Raw genomic sequence first — 10,755 nt, 5'->3', positions numbered from 1 at the left:
GTGGGTTGTAGTATATTAGGCTTTGGTAACAAAATGGATGGCACTTTGATAGACTACATCCAATTTGCTGAGTAGAGGGTTGGAGGCTATTTTGTAAATGACATCGCCGAAGTCAAGGATCGGTAGGATAGTCAGTTTTATGAGGGTGTGTTTGGCAGCATGAGTGAAGGATGCTTTGATGCGAAATAGGAAGCCGATTCTAGAATAAATGTTGGATTGGAGATGGTTTATGTGAGTCTGGAAGGAGATTTAACAGTCTAACCACACACCTAGGTATTTGTAGTTGTCCACATATTCTAAGTCCCATCCACAGTAGTGATGCTAGACGGGCGGGTGGGTGCGGGCAGCGATTGGTTGAAGAGCATGCATTTAGTTTTACTTGCATTTAAGAGCAGTTGGAGGCCACGAAAGGAGTGTTGTATGGTATTGAAGCTCATCTGGAGGTTTGTTAACACTGTCCAAAGAAGGGCCAGAAGTATACAGAATGGTGTTGTCTGCGTAGCGGTGGATCAGAGAATCACCAGCAGCAAGAGCGACGTCATTGATGTAATCAGAGAAAAGAGTCAGCCCGAGAATTGAACCCTGCGGCACCCCCATAGAGACTGCCAGAGGTCCAGACAACAGGCCCTCCGATTTGACACAATGAACTCTATCTGAGAAGTAGTTGGTGAACCAGACGAGGCAGTCATTTGAGAAACCAAGGCTATTGAGTCTGCTGATAAGAATACGGTGATTGACAGAGTCGAAAGCCTTGGCCAGGTCGATGAAGACGGCTGCACATTATTGTCTTTTATCATTGGCGGTTATGATATCGTTTACGACCTTGAGCGTAGCTGAGGTACTCCCATGACCAGCTCGGAAACCAGATTGCATTGCGGAAAAGGTACGGTGGGATTTGAAATGGTCGGTAATCTGTTAGTTAACTTGGCTTTCAAAGACTTTAGAAAGGCAGGTTAGGATAGATATAGGTCTGTAACAGTATGGGTCTAGACTGTCTCCCCCTTTGAAGAGGGGGATGACTGCGGCAGCTTTCCGATCTTTAGCGATCTCAGACGATACGAAAGAGAGGTTGAACAGGCTAGTAATAGGGGTTGCAACAATTGCGGTGGATAGTTTTAGAAGGAGAGGGTCCAGATTGTTTATCCCAGCTGATTTGTAGGGGTCCAGATTTTGCAGCTCTTTCAGAACATCAGCTATCTGGATTTGGGTGAAGAAGAAGTGGGGAGGCTTGGGCAAGTTGCTGTGGAGGGTGCAGAGCTGTTGACCAGGTGGTAGTGGTAGTGGTGGTAGCCAGGTGGAAAGCATGGCCAGCCGTAGAAAAATGCTTATTTAAATTCTCGATTATTGTAGATTTATCGGTGGTGACAGTGTTTCCTAGCCTCTGTGTAGTGGTCAGCTGGGAGGAGGTGCTCTTATTCTTCATGGACTTTACAGTGTCCCAGAACTTTTTGGAGTTTGTGCTACAGGGTGCAAATTTCTGTTTGAAAAAGCTAGCCTCTGCTTTCCTAATTGCCTGCGTATATTGGTTCCTAACTTCCCTGAAAAGTTGCATATCGCGGGGGCTATTCGATGCTAATGCAGTATGCCACAAGATGTTTTTGTGTTGGTCAAGGGCAGACAAGTCTGAAGTGAACCAAGGGCTATATCTGTTCTTAGTTCTACATTTTTTGAATGGGGCATGCTTATTTCAGATGGTGAGGAAAGCACTTTTAAAGAATAACCAGGCATCCTCTACTGACGGAATGAGGTTAATATCATTCCAGGATACCCGGGCCAGGTCAATTAGAAAGGCCTGCTCACTGAAGTGTTTTAGGGAGCGTTTGACAGTGGTGAGGGGTGTTCGTTTGACCGCAGACCCATTACGGATGCAGGCAATGAGGTAGTGATCTCTGAGATCCTGGTTGAAGACAGCAGAAGTGTATTTGGAGGGCAAATTGGTCAGGATGATATCTATGAGGGTGCCCGTGTTTACGGATTTAGGGTTTTACCTGGTAGGTTCCATGATAATTTGTGTGAGATTGAGGGCATCTAGTTTAGATTGTAGTGTGTTCAGCATATCCCAGTTTAGGTCACCTAACAGTACGAACTCTGAAGATAGATGGGGGGCAATTAATTCACATAGGGTGTCCAGGGTACAGCTGGGGGCTGGGGGGGGGGGGGTCTATAACAAGTGGCAACAGTGAGAGACTTTTTTCTAGAAAGGTGGATTTTTAAAAGTAGAAGCTCGCACTGTTTGGGCACAGACCTGGATAGCATGACAGAACTCTGCAGACTATCTCTGCAGTAGATTGCATCTACACCCCCTTTGTCAGTTCTATCTTGGTGGAAAATGTTGAAGTTGGGAATGGAAATTTCAGAATTTTTGGTGGCCTTCCGAAGCCAGAATTCAGACACGGTAGTAAGTCAACGGGTGTAAATACTTTCTGAAGGCACTGTATATTACTCAATGTTTATGGATGAGTCCAGGGTGGTTGAATCTTTGAACATATTCCAATCAGTATTCTCAAAACAATCCAGCAGCATTGAGTCTGCCTCTGTCCAGCACCTCACTATTCTCTGTGTTGGTGGCTCCCTCTTGAGTTGCTGATTGTAGGCGGGAAGTAGGAACAGAGAGATGTAATCTGATTGGCCAAAGTGGGGGCGGGGGATGGCCTTGTACGCATCACAGATGTTTGTGTATTCATGTTCATGCACAGCGGATCCTTTTCTGGGGAAGGACACATGTTGGTGATATTTTGTGAAAATGTGTTTTAGACAGGCTTGGTTAAATCCACCCGCAACAATGAGGACTGCTTCCAGGTGAGAGGATTCTTGTTGGCTAATGATCCTGTACAGTTCACTGAGTTCCGCCTTGGTGTTTGCTTGTGGCGGTAGATGCTGTGATAATAACACAAGTGAATTCCCTCGGCATATAGTGGGGTCGGCATTTTAATATCAGAAACTCCAGGTCAGGTGAACAGCTTGCGATGTTTTCAACTTCAGTACACTAGAAATTGTTTACGAGGAAACATACCCCTCCCCCTGACTCTTACCAGGAGCCGCTGATCGATCTATTTGGAATATGGAGAAGCCATCTGGTTGAATAGCAGAGTCGAGTATATTGTCTGTAAGCCACGTCTCAGTATAAACAAAGACACACCAGTACCTAATGTCCCTTTGCAATTGAAGCCTTTCTCTGAGTTCACAGTTTATTTTCCAGCGATTGGACATTGGCCATCAGGATACTAAGAAGAGGAGGCCATATAGCCTAGCTTGGAGTCCCCCTTTCCTTCCTCTTCTTCGTTGCCGCCGTTGCCTTAGGTCATCTTGGCCAAGAGCAACAGGTAAGCCCGCTGCGCGGGGAACAAATCCAGAAGTGTTTGTCGGTCATAGAAAATAATTGCACGAACATTCTGAGCTAACAAAGCAATAACGCAAAAATAAAAGAAAAAATCTAAGTCGAGCAGGAACTGGAAAGATGCGCACCCTCCTCAGCGCCGAACATATTATGCTTTTTACCTGTGCAACTAGAGGTTGCCTTTACTCCTTTACTCCACACACACAAATTTGGGAAATCTCACCATGACTCTATCCTCCATATTCCTGCTTACAAGCAAAAACTCAAACAGGAAGTACCAATGACGCACTCAATAAGGAACTGGTTTGATGAAGTGCATGCTAAGCTACAGGACTGTTTCGCTAGCAAAGACTGGAATTTGTTCCGGGATTCATCCGATGGCATTGAGGAGTTTACCAAGTCAGTCACCGGCTTCATTAATAAGTGCGTCGACGACATCATCCCCTCAGTGACCATACATACATATCCCATGGATTACAAGAAGGCATGGATGGCTAGAGCTGCCGCTTTCAAAGAGCGAGACACTAATCCGGGTGCCAATAAGAAATCCCGCAATGCCCTCTAATGAACAATCAAACAGGCAAAACATCAATACAGAACTAAGATCACATTCTACTAGACCAGCTCTGAAGCTCGTCAGATGTGGCAGGGCTTGCAAACTATCACGGATTACAAAGGGAAACCCAGCCGCAAGCTGCCCAGTGATACAAGCCTACCAGACGAGTTAAATGCCTTAAATGCTCGCTTCGAGGCAAGCAACACTGAACCATGCATGAGAGCACCAGCTGTTCCAGATTACTGTGTGATCAAGCTCTCCATAGCCGATGTGAGAAAGACCTATAAACAGGTTGACATTTACAAGGCAAGAAGGATTATCTGGAATTGTACTCAAAGAATGTGCTGACCAGCTGGCAAGTGTCTTCATTGACATTTTTAACCTCTCCCTGATCCAGTCTGTAATGCCTACATGTTTCAAACAGACCACCATAGTCCCTGTGTCTAAGAATGCCAAGGTAACCTGTCTAAATGACTATCGCCCCGTAGCACTCACATCTGTAGCCATGACATGCTTTTGAAAGGCTGGCCATGGCTCACATCAACACCATTATCCCAGACAACCTGGACCTACTCCAATTTGCATGCTGCCCCAACAGATCCACAGATGACTCAATATCTATTGCACTCCATGCTGCCCTTTCCCACCTAGACAAGAGAAACACCTATGTGAGGATGCTGTTCATTGACTACAGCACACCATAGTGCCCTCCAAGCTCATTACTAAGCTAAGGACCCTGGGAACCTGGGACTGAACGCCTCCCTCTGCAACTGGATCCTGGACTTCCTGACGGGCCGTCCCCAGTTGGTGAGTGTAGGCAATAACACATCTGCCACGCTGACCCTCAACACGGGGGACCCTCAGCAGTGCGTGTTAAGTTCCCTGTTCAACCATGAATGCGTCGCCGCACACCATCATTAAGTTTGCTGACGTCACGACAGTGGTTGGACTTATCACAGATGATGATGAGACAGCCTATAGGGAAGAGGTCAGAGACCTGGCAGTGTGGTGCCTGGACAACAACCTCAACGTCAGCAAGACAAAGGAGCTGATTGTGGACTATGGGAAACGGAGGCCTGAGCACTCCCCCATTCATGTCGACAGGGCTGTAGTGTAGCTGGTCGAGAGCTTCAAGTTCCTCGGTGTAGCTGGTCGAGAGCTTCAAGTTCCTCGGTGTCCACATCACTAAGGATCTATCATGGTCCAGTCACAGTCATGAAGAGGGCACGGCAAAGCCTATTCCTCCTCAGGAGGCTGAAAAGATTTGCAACCGGACATCAGATCCTCAAAGTTCTACAGCTGCAGCATTGAGAGCATCTTGACTGGCTGCATCACCACTGGGTATAGCAACTGCTTTTCATCCGACTGCAAGGCGCTACAGGGGTTAGTGAGTACAGCCCAGTACATCACTGGGGCCAAGCTCCCTGTCATCCAGGACCTCTATACAAGGCTGTGTCAGAGGAGAAGGCCCTAAAAATTGTCCGACTCCAGCCACCTAAGTCATAGACTGTTCTCTCTGCTACCGCATGGCAAGCGGTACTGATGCACCAAGTCTGGAACCAACAGGACTCTGAACAGCTTCTACCCCCAAGCCGTTATATCCATATTGTAAAATTGATTAAATCGTTTTTTACCCTCATCAATCTACGCACAATACCCCATAATGACAAAGCAAAACAGGTTTAGACATTTTTGCAAATTTATAAATATATAACTGAAATATCACATTTACATAAGTATTCACACCCTTTACTCAGTACTTTGTTGAATCACCTTTGGCAGCAATTACAGGCTCGAGTCTTATTGGGTATGATGCTACAAGCTTGATACACCTGTATTTGTGGAGTTTCTCCCATTCTTCTCTGCAGATCCTCTCAATCTCTGTCAGATTGGATGGGGAGCGTTGCTGCACAGCTATTTTCAGGTCTCTCCAGAGATGTTCGATCGGGTTCAAGTCCGGGCTCTGGCTGGGCCACTCAAGGACATTCAGAGACTTGTCCCAAAGCCAATCCTGCGTTGTCTTGGCTGTGTGCTTAGGGTCATTGTCCTGTTGGAAGGTGACCCTTCGCCCCTGGCTGAGGTCCTGAGTGCTCTGGAGCAGGTTTTCATCAATGATCTCTCTGTACTTTGCTCCTTTCATCTTTGCCTCGAACCTGACTAGTCTCCCAATCCCTGCCTCTGAAAAACATCCCCACAGCATGATGCTTCCACCACCATGCTTCCCCGTAGGGATGATTCCAGGTTTCCTCCAGACGGGACGCTTGGCATTCAGGCCAAAGTGTTCAATCTTGGTTTCATCAGACCAGAGAATCTTGTTTCTCATGGTCTGAGAGTCTTTAGGTGCTTTTTGGCAAACTCCAAGCGGACTGTCATGTGCCTTTTATTGAGGATTGGCTTCTGTCTGGCCACTCTACCATAAAGGCCTGATTGGTGGAGTGCTGAAGATAGGGTTGTCCTTCTGGAAGGTTCTCCCAATTTCCACAGAGTAACTCTAGAGCTCTGTCAGAATGACCATTGGCTTCTTGGTCACCGCCCTGATCAAGGCCCTTCTCCTCCGATTGCTCAGTTTGGCCGGGCAGCCAGCTCTACGAAGAGTCTTGGTGGTTCCAAACCTCTTCCGTTTCGGGAATGATGGAGGTCACTGTGTTCTTGTGGACCTTCAATGCTGCAGAAATATTTTGGTACCCTTCCCCAGATCTGTGCCTCGACACAATCCTGTTTCGGAGCTCTACGGACAATTCCTTCGACCTCGTGGCTTGGTTTTTGCTCTGACATGCACTGTCAACTGTGGGACCTTATATAGACAGGTGTGTGCCTTTCCAAATCATGTTCAATCAATTGAATTTACCACAGGTGGACTCCAATCACGTTGTAGATACATCTTAAGGATGATCAATGGAAACAGGATGCACATGAGCTCAATTTCGAGTCTCATAGCAAAGGGTCTGAATACTTATGTAAATAATTATATATATATATATATATTTTATAAATTCACAGAAGTATCAAAAAAACTGTTTTTGTTTCACCATTGTGGGGTTATTGTGTGTAGACTGATGAGGATGTTTATTTAATTAATCCATTTTAGAATAAGGCTGTAATGTAACAATGTGTAAAAAGTCAAAGGGTCTGAATACTTTCCGAATGCACTGTAGTTCTCGTGAACAATAAAAAAAGAGTTATTGAATTGTATCTTGTGCACTTATTAGTTCCTTTTACATTAACAATGTTTCCATCAAACCATTTAATGTGGATTAATTATTTGATGCATGAAAAAAAGTCACAACCGGCTGATGGAAACATGAAATGCCAGTACAATCTTATAAATGCTGACAGACAATTTGTTCGTTTGACATAGTGGGAACTTTTTGTGTGGGTAAAATTAATTATTTGAGAAATGACGGCGGAAACGCCTTTATACACAAATATTGATATAATAACCATCATATTGAAATAAACTTAGAGTCACGTGATGATATGTTGTGTGGTGATGAGGTTGATGCTCCTTTCCAATAAATATTGAGGATCTTATTCTGGTGATATGATGATCGATGCTTGGCTGCTGTTTGACAAATACAAATAATATCTCTCTTATCCATAATAATCTCATAATGTAGTTAGCCTATCTGCACTGTATATGCAAGATGTTGGCTAGGCTAGAGCGCATGTGTCGAGATCAGAGTGGGCACATTTGCTATATAATGCAAAATATTTTGGGACAACACCATCAATAGAGTTGAAAATGTGATGGAAACCCATTTCACTTGTATTTTTCATTTTGTACATGAGAATTTAACGTCAACTTTTTTTTATGTGCACAACATCATCACGCACAACCTTTTTCCCTCAAAAAGTAATTTTGATGGAAACACATCTCTGGTGGGAAAATGCACGTATTGTTTATTCAGATTTTACGATATTCACGTGAAAATCTGTTGCAAATTGGATGGAAGCCTAGCTATTGTTTATTTGTTTTATGTTTCCCCCCCATGTTAAACATTTTGCATAATTTAGCTGCTTTTTCACAGGCAATTCTGACTGATAACCTGTCTTCATAGCTGAGAGAAGCCGAGGAGGAGTATCACTTCGTCGCCAATAATACTACTAATATTTCTAACTGTACCGGTGAGAAAGAGAAGGGCAGACTTATCCATTGTTGCTGAACTGTGTTCAGACAATTTTACAGTGCCATTATGTTATCAGCCATTAGTCACATGTTCAATAAGCTATTCTGCTAGTATAATCACAATAATTACAATGAAGTGCTTTGAAAGGTTGGTAATGACTCACATTAACACCATTATCCCAGAAACCCTAGACCATCTCCAATTTGCATACCGCCAAAACAGATCGACAGATGATGCAATCTCTATGGCACTCCACACTGCCCTTTCCCACCTGGACAAAAGGAACACCTACGTGAGAATGCTATTCATTGACTACAGTTTAGCATTCAACACCATAGTGCCCTCAAAGCTCATCACTAAGCTAAGGACCCTGGGACTAACTGGACTTCCTGACGGGCCACCCCCAGGTGGTAAGGATAGGTAACAACACATCCGCCACGCTGATCCTCAACACGGGGGCCCCTCAGGGCTGCATGCTCAGCCCCCTACTGTACTCCCTGTTCACCCACGACTGCATGGCCAGGCACGACTCACACCATCATCAAGTTTGCAGACGTCACAACAGTGGTAGTAGTCCTGATCACCGACAACAACGAGACAGCCTATTGGGAGGTGGTCAGAGACCTGACCGGATGGTGCCAGAATAACAACCTATCCCTCAACGTAATCAAGACAAAGGAGATGATTGTGGACTACAGGAAAAGAAGGACCAAGCACGCCCCCATTCTCATCGGTGGGGCTGTAGTGGAGCAGGTTGAGAGCTTCAAGTTCCTTGGTGTCCACATCAACAAACTAGAATGGTTCAAATACACCAAGACAGTAGTGAAGAGGGCACAACAACGCCTATTCCTCCTCAGGAAACTAAAAGGATTTGGCATGGGTCCTCAGATCCTCAAAAGGTTCTACAGCTACACCATCAAGAGCATCCTGACTGGTTGCATCACTGCCTGGTATGGTAACTGCTCGGCCTCGGCATCACTGGTGCTAAGCTGCCTGCTATCCAGGACCTTTACAGTGCCATTATGTTATCAATCAATCAATCAATCAATTTTATTTTATATAGCCCTTCGTACATCAGATAATATCTCGAAGTGCTGTACAGAAACCCAGCCTAAAACCCCAAACAGCTAGAATGCAGGTGTAGAAGCACGGTGGCTAGGAAAAACTCCCTAGAAAGGCCAAAACCTAGGAAGAAACCTAGAGAGGAACCAGGCTATGAGGGGTGGCCAGTCCTCTTCTGGCTGTGCCGGGTGGAGATTATAACAGAACTATGCCAAGATGTTCAAAAATGTTCATAAGTGACAAGCATGGTCAAATAATAATCATGAATAATTTTCAGTTGGCTTTTCATAGCTGATCATTAAGAGTTGAAAAACAACAGGTCTGGGACAGGTGGCGGTTCCATAACCGCAGGCAGAACAGCTGAAACTGGAATAGCAGCAAGGCCAGGCGGACTGGGGACAGCAAGGAGTCACCACGGGCGGCAGTCCCGACGCATGGTCCTAGGGCCCAGGTCCTCCGAGAGAAAGAAAGAGAGAAGGAGAAAATTAGAGAGAGCCAAGATTTTCAAAATGTTCATAAATGACAAGCATGGTCAAATAATAATCAGGAATAAATCTCAGTTGGCTTTTCATAGCCGATCATTAAGAGTTGAAAACAGCAGGTCTGGGACAGGTAGGGGTTCCATAACCGCAGGCAGAAGAGTTGAAACTGGAATAGCAGCAAGGCCAGGCGGACTGGGGGCAGCAAGGAGTCACCACGGCCGGTAGTCCCGACGTATGGTCCTAGGGCTCAGGTCCTCCGAGAGAAAGAGAGAAGGAGAAAATTAGAGAGAGCCAAGATTTTCAAAATGTTCATAAATGACAAGCATGGTCAAATAATAATCAGGAATAAATCTCAGTTGGCTTTTCATAGCCGATCATTAAGAGTTGAAAACAGCAGGTCTGGGACAGGTAGGGGTTTCGTAACCGCAGGCAGAAACAGTTGAAACTGGAATAGCAGCAAGGCCGGGCGGACTGGGGACAGCAAGGTGTCAGCATGCCCGGTAGTCCTGACGTATGGTCCTAGGGCTCAGGTTCTCAGAGAGAAAGAGAGAACGAGAGAATTAGAGAGAGCATACTTAAATTCACACAGGACACTGGATAAGACAGGAGAAGTATTCCAGGTATAACCAACTGACCCCAGCCCCCCGACACATAAACTACTGCAGCATAAATACTGGAGGCTGAGACAGGAGCGGTCAGGAGACACTGTGGCCCCATCCGAAGAAACCCCCGGACAGGGCCAAACAGGAAGGATATAACCCCACCCACTCTGCCAAAGCACAGCCCCCACACCACTAGAGGGATATCCTCAACCACCAACTTACAATCCTGAGACAAGGCCGAGTATAGCCCACAAAGGTCTCCACCACAGCACAACCAAGGGGGGGCGCCAACCCAGACAGGAAGTTCACGTCAGTAACTCAACCCACTCAAGTGACGCACCCCTCCTAGGGACGGCATGAAAGAGCACCAGCAAGCCAGTGACTCAGCCCCAGTAACAGGGTTAGAGGCAGAGAATCCCAGTTGATGTTATCAGCCATTAGTCACATGTTCAGTAAGCTATTCTGCTAGTATAATCACAATACCTATTTCAGGCGGTGTCAGAGGAAGGCCCTAAAAATTGTCAGAGACTCCAGTCACCCTAGTCATAGACTGTTCTTTCTGCTACCGCACGGCAAGCGGTACCGAAGC

Source organism: Salvelinus fontinalis, chromosome 17, assembly GCF_029448725.1.
Source record: "Salvelinus fontinalis isolate EN_2023a chromosome 17, ASM2944872v1, whole genome shotgun sequence".
In the NCBI taxonomy this organism is placed as follows: Eukaryota; Metazoa; Chordata; class Actinopteri; order Salmoniformes; family Salmonidae; genus Salvelinus; species Salvelinus fontinalis.
This window is presented reverse-complemented; position numbering follows the sequence as displayed.